This window comes from Tenrec ecaudatus, chromosome 6 (genome assembly GCF_050624435.1).
Source record: "Tenrec ecaudatus isolate mTenEca1 chromosome 6, mTenEca1.hap1, whole genome shotgun sequence".
Classification (NCBI taxonomy): Eukaryota; Metazoa; Chordata; class Mammalia; order Afrosoricida; family Tenrecidae; genus Tenrec; species Tenrec ecaudatus.
In genome coordinates this window covers 106,831,612-106,852,653 of record NC_134535.1, presented here as the reverse complement: position 1 = coordinate 106,852,653, position 21,042 = coordinate 106,831,612, and the positions used below count along the sequence as shown (strand labels likewise).

The 21,042-nt window shown below is 40.9% G+C and overlaps 1 protein-coding gene across 2 annotated transcripts in view; it reads right to left on the bottom strand.

Moving 5' to 3' along the window:
- Positions 1-21,042, bottom strand: part of SOX5 (SRY-box transcription factor 5) — a 1,186,854-nt gene that overhangs the window by 1,130,350 nt on the left and 35,462 nt on the right. The window lies entirely within an intron of this gene.

Sequence of the window (21,042 nt, the reverse complement as noted above, 5' to 3'; positions counted from 1 at the left end):
ATAAGGTGAAGTCACTACACGGTGAACTCTGGAGTCACAACACCAAAGACAGTTGCTAGCCAAAAGCCCAGCTGCTCTACATGATAGAGAGGTGGCAGCAGCTTCCATTAAGAGTCCATAAAATCAGTTTTGGAAACTGTATGGGGTGTTATCAACCCTGCCCTTTACAATTAGGACAAGCCAGAACCAACTGATGGTGATGGTTTTGCTTTTTGTTTCGGGATTTTAATGGCACAGGCAGATGACCAACTGTGCTGATGAGAGATTGTAAAAGTTCTCTTTGAGGAATGGAAATGGTGAACCCAGGAAGAGAGTGGAAAGAGTGCTGTCGCAAATGGGTGTTGGACTTGCAACTAAATCCTAGCTCCAATTTAAGAGCAATTAGTTCTCAAATCATGATGCTGCTCAATTCTCACCCTCAGGAAGGGAACACAGAAGTTATGGGTGCTACAGCAGAATATGGTGAAGAAATTACATGGTGCCCAGCTATCAGATAAAATAGCGCCTGAGGTCCTAAAGGCTTGTTTCCATACAAGCAGCCTTCCAAGTGAGATGTCCACTAAGCCACATGGGAAAAGCACACCAACATCAGAAGGACTGTAAATCATATAATCCTAAACTGAAGGGGGGAATCGTATCAAAGCCTAAATTGTGAGCATCTGGTTTGCAGAGCTATGGATGACTGTGGGAATCCAAGAGATATTTGTGGGAATTACATAGGAAATAAGCCTCCAGTGACTCCCCTCTGTCCGTAATAGAAGGATGGGAGGAAAGTGGGTGCTAAGCGGCGCGTTTGAGAAATGACGATTGAAGATAACCCTGAGAAACCTGATTGGAACGGTTGTCAGCTGTCTGATGCACATGAGGCCTGATCTGATTTTCAACAGTTTCTGTGTTTGTTTGTTCAGACCGGGTTTTATCTCAGAAGTGTCATGCCATTGGGGGAGTCGCCCTCTTGAATTATTGACATGATTCTTTTCTGTTTTTCAATATATGACCCCCAGGATTGATGAGTCTATAGGAACAGCAAGTAGAATACTGGGGACAGTGGGGGGGGGGCGTGGGTAAAAAGGGAGCTGATGGCAAGGAGTTCAGGAAGAAAAATAATGTTTGGAAACTGATTGTGGTAGCAATTGTACAATACTGCTCGATGTGAATAAACTATGGAGTGATACAGCTGTATCAACCCCCAATAAAATGGTTTTGAGGAGAGAAAAAAAGAGTACTGTCACAATGAGGGGAATGCAACTAAAGTCAGGAAACAAAAGGGGCATAAATGATTGAAAGTAAAACTAATGTGGCTGGTCAACTTTCACGCAAAGAGAGAGAGGCCCTGAGAACCAGCAGAGTTTTACAAGGAGCTACCGCGGGAAAGACCATTACAGGATCCTCGGGCAAGACATGATTAATCTTGGTAAATAGGAATGGAACAGCAGCTTCTAGGATCAAATAAGGCTCTACAAGGATTTATTTAAAAAGAGGAATCTCTCTTAGTTTCTCCAATTTTCCAGAATACAAAGCAAGATTCTAAATAGATAATGAAGATGAGAGAGGAACTAAAGACGTATGAGAAGTGAGAGAGATAAAAGGTGGGCATATTTATTAAAAGTCCTACTTCTTAAGGGGCTATAAGGCTCGCAGTTCAAAACCACCAACCGCTCTGTAAAAGAAAGATCGGGCTTTCAAAACCCGCAGGGGTGGTTCTGATGTTCTGTGGGGTCATGCTCTCCCGTGGAATTGACTTCACGACAGTGGGCTTGGGTTTCGGTCACATACACCCACATTAACCAGACAGCCACCATCTCCCAGGGCTCTCCTTCTCATTCCAATGCCGTTCTCCTGGATTCGGCACTCAGTTCTCCCTCCGCCCCCTCGAAATCACAACCTAAATGTCACCTCCTTCCCTTATCACTCCAACAAAGCAGATCTTGAACGCATTATGCTATTGCTTTTCTTTATGTAGAAAGTGTTTATTTTTAATAGTTTCTGGAGTACATGCTAGATTTGGCATTCATTGTGGGCAAACATTGTCTAGTTTGTTCATTGATACTTCCCTAATTCCTAAAATATCTACTTAGCATGTAGTAGACACCGCATTCACCAGTTCGTGGGCTACATGTTGGGAACTCTCAAGTTCCCTCTGAGCCTCGGCCTACACAGGATGTCTGCTTAGGGTGAACTCTCTACACTAAATAGAGAGAACATGCAATAGAGAAAGGACCTGAGAGGAAACATAGCTATTAAATCTACTCTAATTTTTTATGATATTGTTATTACTTAAGTATTGCTATCATTAACTGCCATCAAGTCAGTCCTAATTCATGGCGAATCCACGTGCTTCCCAACAGATCTGGGCTCCACGGGGTTTTCAGTATTTGATCTTTCAGAAGTGAATTACCAGGCCATTCGCCTATGGTGCTTCGGGGCAGACAAACTCAAGTCTTCTGCCTGGCAGTCTGCTACTTAACCGCTTGTGCCAGGCAGGGAGTTGTATTAAGTCCTGTTGCCTGGATTTGCTGCCTGAGATGACCTAGAACAATAAAGCTACTTATAAACTCGTAATTCTCTCTACCTATGAAACAGAGACTACAAGTCGGTTTTCAGAGTCTCCCATACAGCATCATAGGCCCCAAGGGCTACCTATTTCTTATATTCCCTACTGTCAATTTATTTTTGTCTCTTAACATGCTGCTAAATATAGTAATTGAAAGAAAATAAAGTGTCAATTTCCAGACGTGCACCATGAGGCTCAATGCCATTGCCCAGCACCGTGTAAAACTGCCTGGGCTCCATTCTTCCCTGCAGAGGAACGGAGGGACTCGAGACCTGGGCACTGACCCAACAACTGCTTTCTCTGGAGAGCTCAAAGTCCTACATATTAAGACAAAAAAAACATGCTCTATTTCAAAGGAGAGCGTGTGTGAGTCATCATAAATTATAATAAATGCAAATTTCAATTATTTTAAAATGGTGCATTTAGTCCAAAACTAAGAACCCACTCACTGCTGGTGAGTGACTCACTGCAACGCTAGTGAACAGATTAAAGTTGCCCCAGAGGATGTCCAAGACTGTAAATCTTTACAGAAACAGGACGTGGCACCTTTCCCCATGTAGCAGCAGGTGGGCTCCAACTACCAGTCAACCTTCTAGTGAGCAACGAAGGCACTCCAATACTGCACTCAACGGGTTCGCTGCCCTTACACTTGAACGTGCATTATTATTTAAAGGACTGGCACCAGCGAAATCTTCATCTACAGAATGCCTGTCCTGATTACAGACTCATAATCCAAGCGTAATAATTCTTATCTTTTTTTAAATTTCAGAGCAAAACCTAGGTGGTGCATAACTTCCTTCTGGCTCATTATACAACATTCGCATGAGAAGAAAGGTAACACATGTGCAAGGGCACCAAGTGGTAAGATAAGCCGGGACTAGCAGGCTCTCTTCACAGCCATTTCTGAGGAGCAGAGTTACAAAGTGGACGACTCGGCTCGGCTAGTTTTGAATTGTACGTCCCCTTTTATGGAAAATATCAACAGAGATTTTTTTTTCATGGCTGGAGGTCTGATCCTCATCTAAATATTAAAGTCTGACAAGTGTCTCCCACGTAGTGCAGCATAATCATGCTTGTAACTTGTTAGGGAGGAGCAGGGTGATAACCATTAAAAGTTGAAAGCATTTCCTGATGGTTGCAACAAGTTTCAACATGATCCCGCGCTTTGTCAATAACCACAAGGGAGAAAAGAAAGCAGAAGGGAACTGCCTCTCCAGAGGCCTACCTTTCTGAGACAGGAGCGAATGCTACTATAGGATTAGATCACTCTCCCTCAGAAGACATGGTCCATCTAAGAAAGCCAAAGATTAGACCCGATCCCCTGTGCCGAGAGGAGGGAACATAGCCCCGCCGAGGAGACCGAAGAGTTGAGTGTAATGCCCCAGTTTCTCTTACTCATCTCGGTGGCCTTAAAAAAGGTATCCGGTGTCTCTGGGCCTCAGCTTCCTTCATGGGTTCAGAGTTAACAAGCTATGGAGTCCCTAGTGCCCCCAACTTTAAAATTTCATTTCCACAGTCCAATTCAAAGAATTGAGGATAATTTTATATAACACTCCACAAAGCCCAGCTATTATCACTTGCCTCTTTTACTAGGTAACTATTGTCTATTAGGAGAGCAGGATGGTCAACTCGTCTGCAATGGCACCGTGACATCCCAACGTTATACATGGGGCTCTGGTGGCACAATGGTGAAGCGCTCAGCTGGTATGAGACCCCCCCCCCCCCCACGCACTTTGAGGAAGAAAAACCTGAAGATCTGCTTCCCTGGAGATAACAAGCTACGCAATCCCACGCACACCAGAGTTCTGCTCTCTCACATGGGACCCATCACTCGAGTCACACACCGCTTGGCAGCATCCGGGAAGTCCAGGGAGCAGCCTGGTGAAAGGTGTACCACTAGCTATTGGCATGATAGGAAAGAAAGAGAAGGGAGAAAAGAGATGATGTGACTTGCCTAAGGTAGGAGCAAAGGTGTGACAACCAACATTCAAGAATATTCATCCCCGTCATATAATTTATGTGTACAGGCCCATGTCTAGAAGCTACACAGAAAATAACGGTGGACAATAAACAGGGAGAGAATTTTAAAACCCTGGGACATTACACAGGGCTCCCACGAACTCAGATAAGACATCACATCATTTTACTACATTGAGTTTTTTTTCCACCACCATTTAATTCATTGTGCTTCTACAATGTCCAATTAAAAACAGAGTGCAAAGCACCGCTACTGACATCTTTGCTGCACATTATCAAAATAATGAGAAACAATGCTCAAAAATATATCACAAAGCTATTAATCTAAAGAAAATACACATATTCTATGGGATTTAACTAATATTCATATTACAGGAAAAAAAGAAAAAGAAGACGCTGAATCCTAGAAGATTTCAGAGATATATGTCATGAAAACTATGTATTGTCAACTCTAGTAGCACTATCAAAAATCTTATTCCAAACTATAGAACCAGCACAGTGAACATAAACCACTGGTTATAACTTACAAGGCTAGTGACATTCTAATGGAAAAGCCAATGATTTACATATAATTCCCTCCCTGGGAGACAGACAACAGAAAAGTGGGTGAGCGGAGACATCAGTCAGTGTAAGACATGAAAAAATAATAATAATTGATAAATTATCAAGGGGGAGGGAGGGGAAAGGAGAGGGGAAAATGAGGAGCTGATACCAAGGGCTCAAACAGATAGAAAGTTTTGAGAATGATGATGGCAACAAATGTACAAATGTGCTTGACACAATGGATGGATGGATGGATGGATGGATGGATGGATGGATGGATGGATGGATAGATGGATGGATGGATTGTGATAAGAGCTGTATGAGTCCCCAATAAAATGATTTAATAAAAGTCGAAATTCCAAACTCACTGCCATCAAGTCATTTCCACCTCATCGCAACCCTGTGGGACAGAGCAGGGCTGCCTCTGTGGGTTTCCAAGACTGTAAATCTTTACAGGATTTGCTCCTGTAGAGCAGCTAGTGTTATTGAACTGCTGGATTTGTGTTAGCAGCCCAAGTCATAACCCACTATGTCACCAGAACAGGACAACGGTACTTTACAACTGACAAAATCTATTCATGCAACTGACTCATGTACTTCCTACAAAACCTTATGAGTTTAAACCTATAGATGAGTCACTTTTACAAATGAAAAGAGGAAAATTTCAAGAAGCTCAGAGGTTTGCACACAGGAAACCCAGGTGATGGACTCTTGGGCTTCCCCTTACCAAGCCATTAAGAATCCCTTATGGTGGCACAGTGGTAAACACTTGGCTAAAAACCCAAAGATCAGTGGTTTGAAACCACCAGTTCCTCTGTGGGAGAAAGATGTGACAACCTGCTTCCATAAAGATGGGTAGCCTGGGAACCTGGATGGGGCAGTTCTACTCAGTTCTAGCGAGTCCCCATCGTCTGGCCTCAATATATGGCATGCTATCTGTGCAGAAGCGATACAGAACCAAGGAGGATGAATTATGAGGTTGATAAGCAGACACTGAAGTCATTAAGAGAGTATACAAACATTCACTAGAACTTTCCTAAAAAACAACTTTTATTGTCCTTCTCTCCTATTGTGTAGGCAGCAAAGAACTGGCAAAAGGATTTAAAGTAAAAGGGTAAAGGGGGAAGGTAAGAAGCTAAGAAAGGAGGAGAGAGAGAGGGAGAGGATGAATTTACTAACCTTGCCACGTTCATTTGCTTCTCTGACCTACAGTTACTTATAGCAATATGCAATGCACATAGTAGATTCCAGAGAAAAGCCTTAAAAGTTGACAAAAAATATTTAATTGAAGTTCAGAAAAACATTAAGAAAATTATTAAAATTTATTGAAACTGCCAGGATTCCATAACTCTAAGTAATCAACTGTATTATTACTGAAGCAATAAAAATTACTTATAAAATATATTTCAACAGAACATCTTGTTAAATCATACTTAATCTGATCCTTATTTTTAGTGAACACATTTTTTTCATTTTCCCGTTTTGTCCTCTCCCCGGGAAAACTGTCCCAGTTGTTCCCAGTCCTCCAAAAAAGAAAACAAACAAACAAACAAATCCCTTGGTTATTTGAACTAAAACTTCAGCAAGATAAAACAGAACCCAATGATTTTCTCTTAATCCAACACTTTCTTGGACCTTTTGTTGTTTATAGCAACTTTTCTAACATGATCCCAGGCAAAGGTCTTTGGGGATATATATATTTATTCCTGAAGTCCAGCCCCCCAAATCATATGATCTGGTGATTATTCACTTTATTGTTAAATAAATCATGATGGTCTTTGCTATGTAAGTTAATTATGAAACATTACACATATACCTAATTGTGTTTTTTTTATTCCATTTGTAATAAATCTTATAAGAAAAACTTTTAAGTTTTATTTCTTGACGGAAATCATCTATTTGCAAAGGACTACATCAGTCTACAAAAGGCTCAGCAGACTTTCGGTGTTGAAAAGTCATGAAATAAAGTCAAAGACTGTCCCTTGGAATAACTTTTGATTATAATGAAAATTAAAGCCACCACTGAAAAATATGGATTGGGGAAAATGGATCTAATTTATGATAGTTGGGCTGTGGAAAGATTAATTTTTTCATTTTTATGAATAGAGATCATTTTGTCTATTTGAACAACTTACCTCAAGAAATAATGGCTCTGAAAGGCCCTGTTCACAATTTCTTAATTTGGAAAGAACAGGTCCACCAGTCTAATAATGAAAAGCTTTTTGCGGACCACTTAAAATAGTTATATACAAAAACACATGAAATAAATTGTGTTATGTTACTATAAAGTATAGTAATGTATTTGAAATCCCACCAGAATTTTTTCAGAAAAATAAGAATTTCCATTCAAAGAAATTCTTTAAAAAAAACAACAACTGTAAACTCGGGTTACTCCAATTGGTGATGACCCAATAAATTAAATTTGGCCTGCTATTTCAGTTCCTTAATATGTATTACCCTGCCCCATTCTGTAGCACTGCAAACACAGTGGTTACAAATTGAACTGTGGTCAGCAAGGGCCGCAGTTCGAAACCATCTGCCGCTTCTGGGAGAAAGCCTGGGCTTTCTACTCCCATAAGCAGTTACCATCTCGGGAAGTCACAGGAGCAATTCTACCCTGTCCTATAGGATCATTATGAGTCAGGATTAACTCGATGGCAGAGTTTAGTTTGATTTGGTTACTCTCTTCCACCTGGCTGCTTCACTATCACCCCTCACCCCCCACAAAAAAACCATGTAAAGACAGAGTAGAACTGATGCATAAGATTTCATCACACTTGGCTCAGGTTTTTTCACCAACTTAATGATCAAACTTGGCTTGAATATATTTTTTGATTATTTTCAAGTAAAAAAAATCTTTCCTAGGTAGAAATTTAGTCCGCTGAGGTTACTAAAAGCATAGGTCTCTACAACATGGTAACTATAAAAGGCAAGTTCCCAAAGCATGCTGAGCAATTTCAGTATCACTGAAATAAGCATATAGACTTGACACTGACTACAATGAGCTAGATTCAACAATCCGCTATATAATTTCTCAGAGTGAAACTATTTAATGGAATATTTCTAGTCACCTGATTTTCAAATGTAGCATAATAAGAAAAAGCATAAACCAGACATTTGTGAGCATTCTCTTACACCCAGATGTATACATTGAAGAGCAAGTTTGTTTTATAATTTGGGGGGGGGGGAATAACACAAGGACCTTTTCTTGCAGAGGAACGAATTCAAATGACAACAAAAGCTGGACCAAGTGATCACGTTGTTAACAATGTCTACTGGGAGCAAATACCCAATGAAAGTGAAAACAATGCTGCTTGTTAAAGCAGGAGCTAATGCTGTGCTTTCCCTCCTTCCATTGCAGGAAATAATGTAAGACCTTCTGTGTACTTGTATTTCAAGTAGCTCAGTGGTGCCAATAGTTAAGTGTTGGACGATGAGGCAAAACGTTTGCAGACCTAACCCATTCAGAGGTGAATGGAAAACCAGGCCTGGGGATCCGCTACCAAAACTTCACAGCCTTGAAAACGGGGATGCTCTTCTGCACACGTGGGACCACCCTGAGTCAGAATCAGCCCCACGCCAACTAATGGCAACCAACCACACCACCCTATTATGTCTTCCTTTAATGTTCTCTCTCTCTCTCTCTCTCTTCTTTCTGAAAAAAAAAATCCTATTATTTCAGGCAACCAAATTCTCTAGATTTGGGTAAGTACGTGATTCCATATCCTTCTCTCCCCTACCTTGAAGACTGCTTATGTAAAATTAAACCCATCACACTTCTAAATATGTCAAGAACAAACAGATTTTAACCTATTGCCTTAGATAAAGAGATGAGATACTGAAAAAATATGCTGAGATAGGCAGAAAAAGATATTATTTGGACTTTCATTGAGTCTATATTCCTTTCAGATTCCCAAATATTTCACTACCAAGGGAGTCATTTTATCTAGATGCAAAATACCAAATATATTGGAAAGGGGAGGCCAAAGAAGGATAGTTTACAAAACTACTAAGTGGTACAATTCGGATTTCCAGGGGTTATCAGTTAGAAAACATCATAGTTTTGACATGAATCCCTAGTAAAACAGACTACTGAAAAATGTATCATTATCATTACAAAAAAAAGAGTCTTCAAATTAGGACTCACATCCCCATTGTCACCAAGTTCCTACAGACTCATAATGACTCTATGGCAGAGTAGAACTGCCCCATAGCATTCCCTAGACTGTGTCTTTACAGAAGCCTGCCAAGGCACAGGTGGCGGGTTTGAATTGCTGGCCTTTTCATTAGCAGCCAATCACTGAACGACAACCAGAATCAGTTTCTAAATGGTTTCAGAATGGAGGAAGTGGGCATGTCTAGAAATAGTAAATTTGCTGCACATGAAATGAATCCACTTGGAAGTGAATTTACTAGTAACTAACCAGAAACCCAGGAGAAAGATGAGGATTTCTGCTCCCATCAAGACTTCCAGCCTCAGACAGCCACAGAGGCAGTTCTACTCTGTCCTACAGGGTCACTGCGAGTGGCTGTTGTTTATTGCTGTGAGTATTTTGGTTACCCAGAAACCAAATGGCTTGAAACTACTGGGAAATCACCAGCAGTCCTCTTAAAAGAAAACCCTCAAAATGCCAAGGAATCAGGAATCATTTTACTGCGTTTGGTAAGTGCCATTCCATTGCAGCAATTTAGGAGTCTACCTCCCCTGTAAGCTTCTAACTTTCCAACACACTGTCCTTTACATGTTTGAGTCAAAGTGTTTCTAGATGTTTTCTCTTTCCATTCCAAATAATGTTTTTAAAAAAGACAATAGTGAATCACATTGCCTCTTAAATGTAAACAATTGTCATTTCCTTTGTGGAAGCAAGATGTATGAGATCAGGAAAAATGAAGGGCTGGTTCCTTGAAGGGGTTCCATGCCGGGCTTAGCATGAGAATGCAAACTCTTTCTATTCTGGATTTGGAAGGTACGTTGATATTAATTCCTCACATAGTTCATGCTGATACATAGAACACAAGCACTTTATAACAAATCCCCAAAAGAACTTTAATTGCTGGTTAAGACACATGCTTTTCTCAATCATCGAGTCCCTTTTAAATATTATATTTTAAAATACGCATTTAGGGAAACTAATGGGGTTGAATACGAAAGGGATAAGGAAGGTAAGTTGTTTTCGAAATTAAAATTTTCAGGACAACAGTCCAGCAGGCATAAAACAAATAACTAGATAATCAAACAGTAAAAGAAAACTAGAAATAATATGAAGCTTTAAAAAAAACTGTTATTGCACATATGCAATAATTACTTCCATCAAGACTTTTATTATACATTTGTTTTTATGGAACCATAATGCACAAGCACATGCTATTGTTTAAACACATTCACCACATACCCCATAACAGAATATGATGACAATATATATTAAGGATAATGCAGAAAATGTGGCTAGATGCATTGTGTATTATGGCTCCATAATACAGCATGCAAATGGTTCTGACTAAGCAGACACAGGAGACTGTCGTTAGTGTGCACGCTGTGAATGTATGTTATGAATAATGCATAAAACTTGGCTAAATCCTAATGAGTCCATTGACATCCTATGGGGTCCAAAGGAGGCTCAGATCCCAAAGCACAGCCCTAGCACACTTCTACCCACCAATCATTATAAAAAACAATACCATGAAAACAAAGGACATTAAACTGCATGAATATACTCTCATTCTAGGTAAAAGATTTTAAATAAGCACACAAAGAGAAGGGAACTTTGAAAAGAAAGCTAAAGGTCCATCTTCCATCACTCCACTTACACTTTTTCAAAAGGATCCATTGCAATTTAAATGGGACCAAAGCTGCTGCCGTTGAAGGCCTGGCGTTATTTCTTTCTCACTGGTTTTCTTCATGGAGCTGCTTATTGTAAGGAAGATCTGAGCAATCTCTAAGAAAGGTGACCAAACTCTTAGAGCATGGTGTTAGAAAGTAGTGTTGCTTTGAAAGACTGACGTTTACAAAATGAATTATGCACAATTAAATCAAGAAACAGATAGAATGTGTCTGAAACCAATCTTTAAAGTGGAAAATCCCTAAAATCCTTAGTTTTAGACAGCTTTTTAAAGAATCCAAAAAATGCCATGGAGATGTTATTTGGAGTTTTGAGGTTTGAGTTTGTTTGTTTGTTTGTTTTAAATCAATTGTTCTTCCAATAGCCATTAAACACTGAGTCCTTAAAAAGGGACAAGAGATCCATTGCCCTACATGGATATGTACCCCTATCTGAACATGTTCAATGTTCAATGCTCATTGGACCCAGACTGCCAAGTTGAGCAAACTGCTCGAGATGCTTGGACGGAGGCTGTGACGGAAGTCCTTGCACTCAAGTCTCTTCTCGGGAGTAGGAGTGAAAGCGAAGACAGCTGCTCCTTCCTTCGTGGCTCCCCAGGGCTGGCGGGAAACATGAATTTTGAGAACACATCCCCAGAGGACAGAGAAGAGACCAGGTCTGGCCACTTGGGAAAGCTGAAGGCCAAGAAAAACCTCAAGCTCTCAGAAAAAAAGCCAGAGCAGAAGGCTGAAGTGGGTGGCCAGCAGAAAATGATGATGGCAACCTATGTGCACATGTGCTTGATACACTGGAGGGATGCATGGATTGTGATAAGATATCTAAGAGCCCCCAGTAAAAGCATTTTAAAATAAATAAATAAGTTTGGGGGATAGAGATCTTGAACATGTGCCCGGTTCCATGACGTTTCCCATCCATTTACCAGGTCCTTGAGCCAGCCTCTGTCAAGGTAAAGGCCTGAGCTGGATCTGCTTTGTAGATGCATAAATACCTCCCCATCCTCAAACTCCACAACACAGGACATGCAGCATCCCATAGTTCAGCTATCATCAGCTCCTGCCTTCCCCGTGATGACAGTCCAGCCTGTCCGCTGTGAATTTCACGCTCCCAGGAAGGCCCTCTTCAGCCAAACCGTACTGCCATTTCCCCCTCTCGCTCAGCCAGACAATCTAACTCTAGCCTTTATGAAAAACAACTATTCATATGTTTCTATTTAAAGTATAAATACCCCTGGGTACAGTTCACTAAGAAAACATGATAAATTTGTGTTTGTTTTCCATTTTTCTTTTTTGACAAGAACTGGGACAATAAGGAGATTAACATGCTTGGGGTATGCTGTGATTTAAAAATAGGGTAAGCGGTTCGAAAGATGGGGCACACTGATTGACTCTATTACACCCATTGGTCTGAGACTGCTCACAGGCACAACCATGGGTTCTGTGATGGGGAGTAAAATGTTTAACGGACTCTTAAGGCTTAAAGCTTTCTCAGCCCTCTAGTCTTATGTTTGTATTTACACCTGGGTGAGTGTAGTCACTGTGGCTGGAGCCTGAAATATGAAAATCAAACAGAAACATACAGTATCTGCTGTAACCACTTTTGTTATGTTTCTTGTTCTAAAATATGCCTCCTATCACGTGCTATAGAACAAAGTTCAGTACTTGATATAATTCCATAAAGCAATTCTGCTTTGAAAGCCATTCTCCCATCATGGCATGTCCCGGCTACAGTAAAAGGGACTGACAATTGCTCGCCCCCACCCACCCCTTTCCCAGTGGGCCTCCCCCACTCCCAAATGCACCAAAAGGATAACAGAAAGTCTCTCAGTCAGCACTTTACTTCCCAGCGGGAAACGGTACTGTTGGTGATATCCATTTTGATACCAACCTAAATTAGGCCTCTTGAAATAGGTAATGCATAAAAAGAAGCATTTTGTGTCCCCAAATTATGATGACAGGGTACTGTTAACCCTTGGCAGATAGAGGTGAGCTCTGCAGCTCCCACTGAGGTGACTATTTCTCATGCAGTCACAGGCTCTACCTAGAAGATGTTCCAGGTGAGGCTGCAGTAAAGCAAATGTCGGGTGGATCTATAGGCTTCTGATAGCTTCTTTAAGTGGGGAGCGAGGGAAATGCCAGTGAGACAAAAGGGCTAGCACAGCAGGTACCGCTAGCGCACGTCCGAAAGTCCGAACAGCTGACGGGACCCAGACAGCAAGTCAGGGAGAAAGGAAAATAGAATACACACACACACACACACACTCACACTCACACACTCACACACACACACACACGCACACACACACGCACACGCACGCACACTCACACACACGCACACGCACACTCACACACACGCACACTCACACACACACGCACGCACACACGCACGCACACACACACGCACACACACACACTCACACACACACAGGGATCGTATGTATACATGTCCATGTGTACGGATCACATATATATTATTTCAAAATGAACAGTTGAGAGTATATCGCACTGGCCTCTTGGGAAGAAAACACATAAAAGTTGCTATGAACTTTCCTCTCTCTCAATCCTTCATGTCTTTGCAGTGAGAGCTTGCTTTGGAAGATGAGAAGAGGTCTTAAATCCATCTGACAGTAAAATATGTGATCCAATATATCTACATATAAGATCTTCCCAAGCTCTCCCTGCAAAGGCATGAAGGATTGAGAGAGAGGAAAATTTATAGCATCTTTTTGTTTTCTTCCCAAGAGGCCAGTGTGACATACTCTCAACTATTCATTTTGAAATAATGATCCAGAATATTGAACATACTGACAATTCAATTTCTTCATATGGTTCAGTTGGTAAATAAAATTTGTCTCGAATCCCTGCTGAAAAATATCTGGTCATTAATCTACCCTTAAACTCTTCCCGTTTAGAGCTATAGCACCCAAACTTGAGACCTACTTATATGAACTGATTCCAACTCATAAGGACCCTGTAGGACAGAGTAAAACTGATCCATGGGGTTTCCAAGGCTGGGCATCTACACAGAAGCAGTCAGTCACACCTGTCTCCCACGGAACAGCTGGTACTTTCAAGTCTGGGAGCTTTGGGTTAGCGATAGAGTCTCCTGGGGTCCTAATCCTAGTGCCGAGCCTTAAAAATATGTATCATTTTACTTCTTTTATCTGAACTTCCTAATATTTAATTCTCCCTTATTCTATACTTCTACCTTAAAATAAGTATATTAATAATGTTAATAATTATAACATTTCACGAATCCGAATCAAAGGCCACTCTCTATTAACCTATAGTAAAGGAAACACACGGACTACCCTCATCTTCTCATCTTTCAGCAAAACTCACATCTCTTATCTACTAAGAACTAGATGAGAGTCATCCTGTCATCGAATAATAATGTAACTATTCATTCTTCTATATGCATTTGTACTGTATGCTTTAGTAAACGCTATCGTATGTGCCTGATTGGTCTCATTAAAAGAAACACACACTGCTGAGTTCATATCTCTTGAGGCACAGGAAAAACAACGCAAAATGTAATTCCACAGACTGGAGTAACTGATACTCGTTGAAAAAATAACCAAGGCTCCTTCCAAGTGAGTACCCTAGGTTTACAATGAATAACAACAGAATTGCCCTGCAATTGGGATAACATAGCTCACCAAACAAGCAAAGTCTTATAGGGAGAGGAGAAGGCCCTGGATACTAGCCAAATATCAGAGCTGCCCAGTTTTTGAACTGAATTCCAAAATTTGAAAGCATGGGATAGCACAGTAGATGTTCCTCTCCCCTGTCCTAGATACAAGCATCTTTTTAACATTTAAGAATCTAGATCTCCCTCTGGACAGCCACCAGACCTTCTGGCTGAGAAAATGCTCATTGGATCCTATTAAACTGCAGTAAAACGGCAGTACAAGTCCTGGAAGCACACACATCAGGGTGAGGCCCCCGTACATACCATCCCAATCTAATCTCGCTCAAGGAACTGTGATTCGTCAGTGACTTGGCTTCTTCGGCAGCTAGTTCTAGAAGTCATCTGGATGCCAGCAAAGGAAATTAGATGCCCTACGTTTCTTCCATTTCCTTAAAACAATTCCTCAATTCAAATAGTCCATAGCAACTCATCTGGTCATAGCCAGAGTACCTCACTGTCGAAAAGCCGTTTCTCGGAAGTTTCTGCAGGTGCCTGTACATACCTGTGCCATCCATTCCCAGTGAAGTTCCTTCTCCTGAAGCTCCTGCCTTAAAAACATCCCTATACCCATGCTGGGTTTTGGGTGGGGGAGGGGGTTGTATCTGTTCAGTTCAAATTTAGATTCATTGGCACTTTTCCATAGTTACACGTCTAGTTCAATTGATTCCTTTTATTTATTCTGAAGTTTTCTATGTAAGACAAACAGGAATACCACCTTCTAAAATTACTACTATGCTACCATCCTCCGATGGAACATTAGCAGGAAGCAATATTCTCCAAAGCTATGAAGCATACACTGCCCTAAATTACATTGCAGTCGCTGCCCTGAGCTCACACATTTTGGAATCGAAAGGCTCCCAGGGATCGCTCTGTGCTGACTGCATTTACTGCTTTAAACGAGTTTTAACCCAGACGCTGCAGTGCCAGCCTTGCTGTTCCTCCTGCTAATCCCGGCTTGGGTGGCTGTTAAGGGAAAACATTCAAAAACTTGTAACAGTGCGTCAACTTTGACCCTTTTCACTTAAACATGAGACTCTTAAAAAAAGTTTGAATTCCAGAGGGAATCGCTGAACTTTGACCTGCTTAAAATTAGTTTTGTTTTAGTGCCTTCGTGGTGACTCAACAGGCCAGTTTTCCAGACACTTAAGATGTTTCTGCCCCTGAAGAGTCCAGATCAAGTCGACGGCTCTGTGTGCCGGCCAGATCAGAACATTTTGTCCCAGGGTTTCAAGCAACAAATCCCCAGGTCTCCATCCCTTTGCCAGATGTTGGCATAAGTTGGCATTAAGCAGGATCTAGGGGAGCGGGAGCCACGTACACGCATGCGCATGCACCGTCCACACTGTGCACGCGATCAGAGGAAAGGATACGTTTTGTTCATGTACAGCCTTTGAGAAAACGAAGTTGACCACTCCAAAATCCACTCGGGCAGAAACTCTTATCAGGACCATATAAACCACACTCTCTGAGCTAACTCTCATAAGAATAAAAACCGTAAGTCTGACACCATTATCATGCAGTCTTGCCCAACCTACTTTTTTTAGTAGAAGGAACAAAAATGCCATGCTCATATTTTCGGATCCAGCGCAAATGTGAACTGGCAGTGGAAATTTATCATACAGCAAGTGACTAGCATCATATTGTACTAGTTTCTTTCAAGAGGATTTCCAATATGATGTTTCTGTCCAAAAATTGTAAGTAAAGCAGCCCCCAAAGAACGAGAGCAATGATAAAAAGGCATAGGGAAGACGGAAACGAGGCCAACGCTGGGAAAGACGCCCTGAGTGTTGCCTCTGATGTCATCTGTCAAGAACGCCCCTGCCCCCCTACAGGAAAACCAGCATTGATAAACGTGAAAAAGCACCCAAAACTATTAAAAGCACATTTAAGTATTTAAGAAGAAAGAAATCTCTATGTATCTCGAACAATTCCGGCACAGTCCCTGTGGTGTAAACATGTTAGAATAGTGAAAAATGAACACACGGAGGAAAAGAAAATCCACTTAATAGTATGAAGCAAGAAACAAGCTGTGCTAACACAGACGGTAAACCGGGATAAAGAACTGACGGGACACAAATTAGTCTACAACCGTGGTTCTCATCCTTCCTCATGCCGTGACCCTTTCATACACTTCCTCAACCCCCCAACCATAAAATTATTTCTGTTGCAACTTCATAACTGTCAGTTTGCTACTGTAATGAATCGGGTGACCCCTGTGGAAGACCCACAGGTTGAGAACCGCTGGTCAACACAAATTACGCATGCGATTAAAACATATCTTTATTGTCTCAAAGGGCTGCAGTGTAACATGACACAAAAGTGTTCCTGATCCACATTCTTTAAACTCAGGTCAAAAGCGCTTTATTGGTTTTCAAAAACTACCAATTACATTCTTAAAATACAGACATCTAGTTCCCTACTGTTCATGCCCTCGAGCTGGAAAGAAGAAAAGACATAAATAGCATCGATGATGTCAGAAGTGACCACCGCAAAATGATATTGCACTCATTCCAATCAGATAGAAAATAATAGCTACTCAACTGAACTTCTTTGGCAATTATTTCCTGAATTCCCTGCTGAAGGAGGAAAAGAACACAATAAAGGTGCTTTAAATTGGGGGAAATAGTGAATGTTTACACAGGTACATGAGCTTGGTCTAATTAACTTTCATTTTACTCATAAATCATTCACCACTTAAACATAGTGTGACTTGTATTGAATGGCCACAGATAATTTCAAAATAATAAAATAGTTGAAGTTCATTTCAAGTATTCTATATTCCAAGCACGTAACTATTTTTTAAAAACATTTTATTAGGGGCTCAGACAACTCATCAAAATCCATGCATATACATATATCAATTGTATAAAGCACATCTGTACATTCTTTGCCCTAATCATTTTCTTTTTTTTCTTTTCTTTTATTACATTTTATTAGGGGCTCATACAACTCTTATCACAATCCACACATATACATACATCAATTGTATAAAGCACATCCGTACATTCTTTGCCCTAATCACTCTCAAAGCATTTGCTCTCCACTTAAGCCCTCTGCATCAGGTCCTCTTTTTTTTCCCCCCTCCCTCCCTGCTTCCCACTCCCTCATGAGCCCTTGGTAATTTATACATCGTTATTTTGTCATATCTTGCCCTATCCGGAGTCTCCCTTCCCCCCTTCTCTGCTGTCCCTCTCCCAGGGAGGAGGTCACATGTGGATCCTTTTAATCAGTTCCCCCCTACTCACCCTCCACTCTCCCAGCCTCGCCCCTCACACCCCTGGTCCTGAAGGTATTGTCCACCCTGGATTCCCTGTGCCTCCAGCTCCCATATGCACCAGTGTACAATCTCTGCCCTATCCAGTCCTGCAAGGTAGAATTCGGATCATGGTAGTTGGGGGAGGAAGCATCCAGGATCTCGGGGAAAGCTGTGTTCTTCATCGGTACTACATCGCACCCTGACTGACCCGTCTCCTCTCATAAACCCCTCTTTGAGGGGATCTCCAGTGGCCGACACTTGGGCCTCGGGTCTCCACTCTGCACTTCCCCCTTCATTCACTATGGTACACACACACACACACACACACACACACACACACACACACATATATATTCTTTTTTATTTTTATTTTTTGCATGATGCCTTCCACCTGGTCCCTTTGGCACCTCGTGATCGCACTGGCTGATGTGCTTCTTCCATGTGGGCTTTATTGCTTCTGAGCTAGATGGCCGCTTGTTTATCTTCAAGCCTTTAAGACCCCAGTCACTATCTCTTTTGATAGCCGGGCACCATCAGCTTTCTTCACCACATTTACTTGTTCACCCACTTTGGCTTCAGCAGTTGTGTCGGGAGAGTGAGCATCATAGAGTTCCAATTTAATAAAAGAAAGTATTCATGCATTGAGGGAGTGCTTGAGTAGAGGCCCAAGGTCCTTCTGCCACCTTAATACTAAACCTATAAATATAGGCAAATAGATCTATTTCCCCATCCTCATATATATATTTGCATGTACATGTCTTTGTCTAGACCTCCATAAATGTTCCTTGACTCCCAGCTCCTTCCTCCATCTCCCTTCACTTTCCTCCTGCCCCACTACCATGCTCCGTCCCCACCTGGGCTACAGCTATACCTCTTCTCTATGCAACCTTACCCTTGATCATTCCCTACCAGACCTGCCACTCCCCACTCACTACCATTTTGAGTCCCATGTTGTTCCCTTGTCCCTGTGTTTGTTAACACCACTTCCTTACACCCCCCCTTCCCCTCCCCCACCCCAAGTCCCCCCCCGGAACTGTCGGTCCCCTTGTTTTTCCTCCAGATAGTTCATCCAGCCTGTCCTATTCAGACAGACCTGTGGAGACACTAAAATGCATGAAAACAAGACAGAGGAAAACAAAGCAGCAGTATACAACCAGACAACAAAACAACAAAAAGAAACCACTGACAAAGAACAAAACAAAACACTTCACAAAAGAAAAGCTTGTAGTTAGTTCAAGGATTGTTTGCTGCACGTAACTATTTCAGCTTCTCATTGATAGTTAAGAAAACAAGCCCTAATAGTTTGAAAACCATCTTAATGATTTATTTGAAGAGGTCAACTGAGATGAAAAATTCAAATTCTACCAAAGAGTTAACTGCAAATGACATGGAAATAGTCTGCAATATGGAAAACGCCAATGAAATATACACACTTTACATCATGGCAGTACTTAAGTAAAATAAAGTTGCGTGAAGATGTTCACATAAAAGGACTATTAGCCAGAGTGCCTACCAATACCGGATTACCATTGGAGTTTGGTCATCCTTTAAGGTGTTCCAATGCAAAATAAACTACTAATTATGTCAGGTGCTTAGGTCCTATCCTCTGCAAGACATATTTGCCTTTTCCTTTGTGTATGTTGTAAAAATTAATATACAGTGTCATTAGAAAGTATCGTGATTGATGTTCAAGCAGACATTCCTTGTCATCTAAGACCAAATGTGGATTTTTTTTTTTTGGCCTGCCAGTGGTCACTTTAGTACACCACTCACTTCTGTAACTGTCAGCCATTATTTACAGTCTTTTTGCTTCCATTTGAATCTGCTTTCTAAGTGTTTAACACACATACGCACTTCTAAATATCTTCAATGGTGACAAATTTTCATAATTTGATAGTCAATTTCAGCCATTTTCATCATTGTACAGACGTATTTATAGTCAACTTTGGTGAATAAAAAAGGAAGGATGATGAATTTTGGTATAAAACGCGATTAGAATGTTATAAAGAGATGGATGTTTTAGTCAGGCTTGCAAATGATTCAAAAGACAGTTTCAAGAGAGGAAGTTTTCCAAAACATTTTGAACAATGGCAACCTTGGAATAAACATCTTTAGTTTTTTGGGGGGAGTATCTCAAAAAACAACAATGATATGAGTGAATACATTTCAATGCGATCATTTTTTAACAATCAATTCCTGTCGCAAACATGGAGAAGACAGCTTTTCATTTTCCCTTCTAAGGTTCTACGTATGTATTCAGAAGCTTCCACATGGTAAAGCTAACAGTGAGATGACGAGCAAAATAGTATATGTAATAGAAACAACCTATCTTTCAAAAGACTGACATGTAGTTTCTTTTTAATCTGATTGTAATAGCCAGATATTTATACCCAACCCCAATCTGTAAAGCTTCTATAAACTTTTTTCTTCTATATACATTCAAAACCTGACAAGAGCTCACTGTGGGATTGTGCGCAAAAACTGCAAATTTAAACAAGGTGCGATCGTAGACTTTTTCACACATTATTGTATCATGCTACACCAGAACACTAATGTATGCACAGCTCCAAAATAGCTTGGGCACAGCCTTGAAAACTACTAAAATCCCGACAAGGGCGCCTTTCAAAAGCAGTTTCTTCATTACTGCACACTAGTAAGAGGTTGCTTTCACTATTTGTATTTTAGAATTTAAAAATGCAGAAATGTTTATGACATGGGCTTATCATTCTAAGGTCTTATTTCTTACGAGAGTCTAGTTATAGGAGCTTTTCATCAAGATGGCTATGCCAATGGGGCTCAGTACTATTTAATCGGCTCAATTATGGAACAAGTGTGCTTCTTTTCGTATGCCTGCCCTACTTTCTTTTAAGTTACATTTGAATTATTGATGAAACTGCAATAAAGCATCTTTGCTACCCATAGTTTAGAAATAGAAAATGATGTTTCGTGGTTAATTTTTAGAGACACGGTGATAAAATGAACACACTTGTCCACTGAAAAGAATGATTTTTTTCCTTCTCTTTCTATTGTGTTGGACCAGGATGTGCTGGAATTGTAACTATGTATACAAACATAAAAGAGGGGGAAATGGTGAACAGAAGTACATTAAAGACAATACTGTCCCAGAACTTCCTGGGTGACAAAGCCAGGTACACCTGGAATAAAATAGGTTCCACGTTGCTACA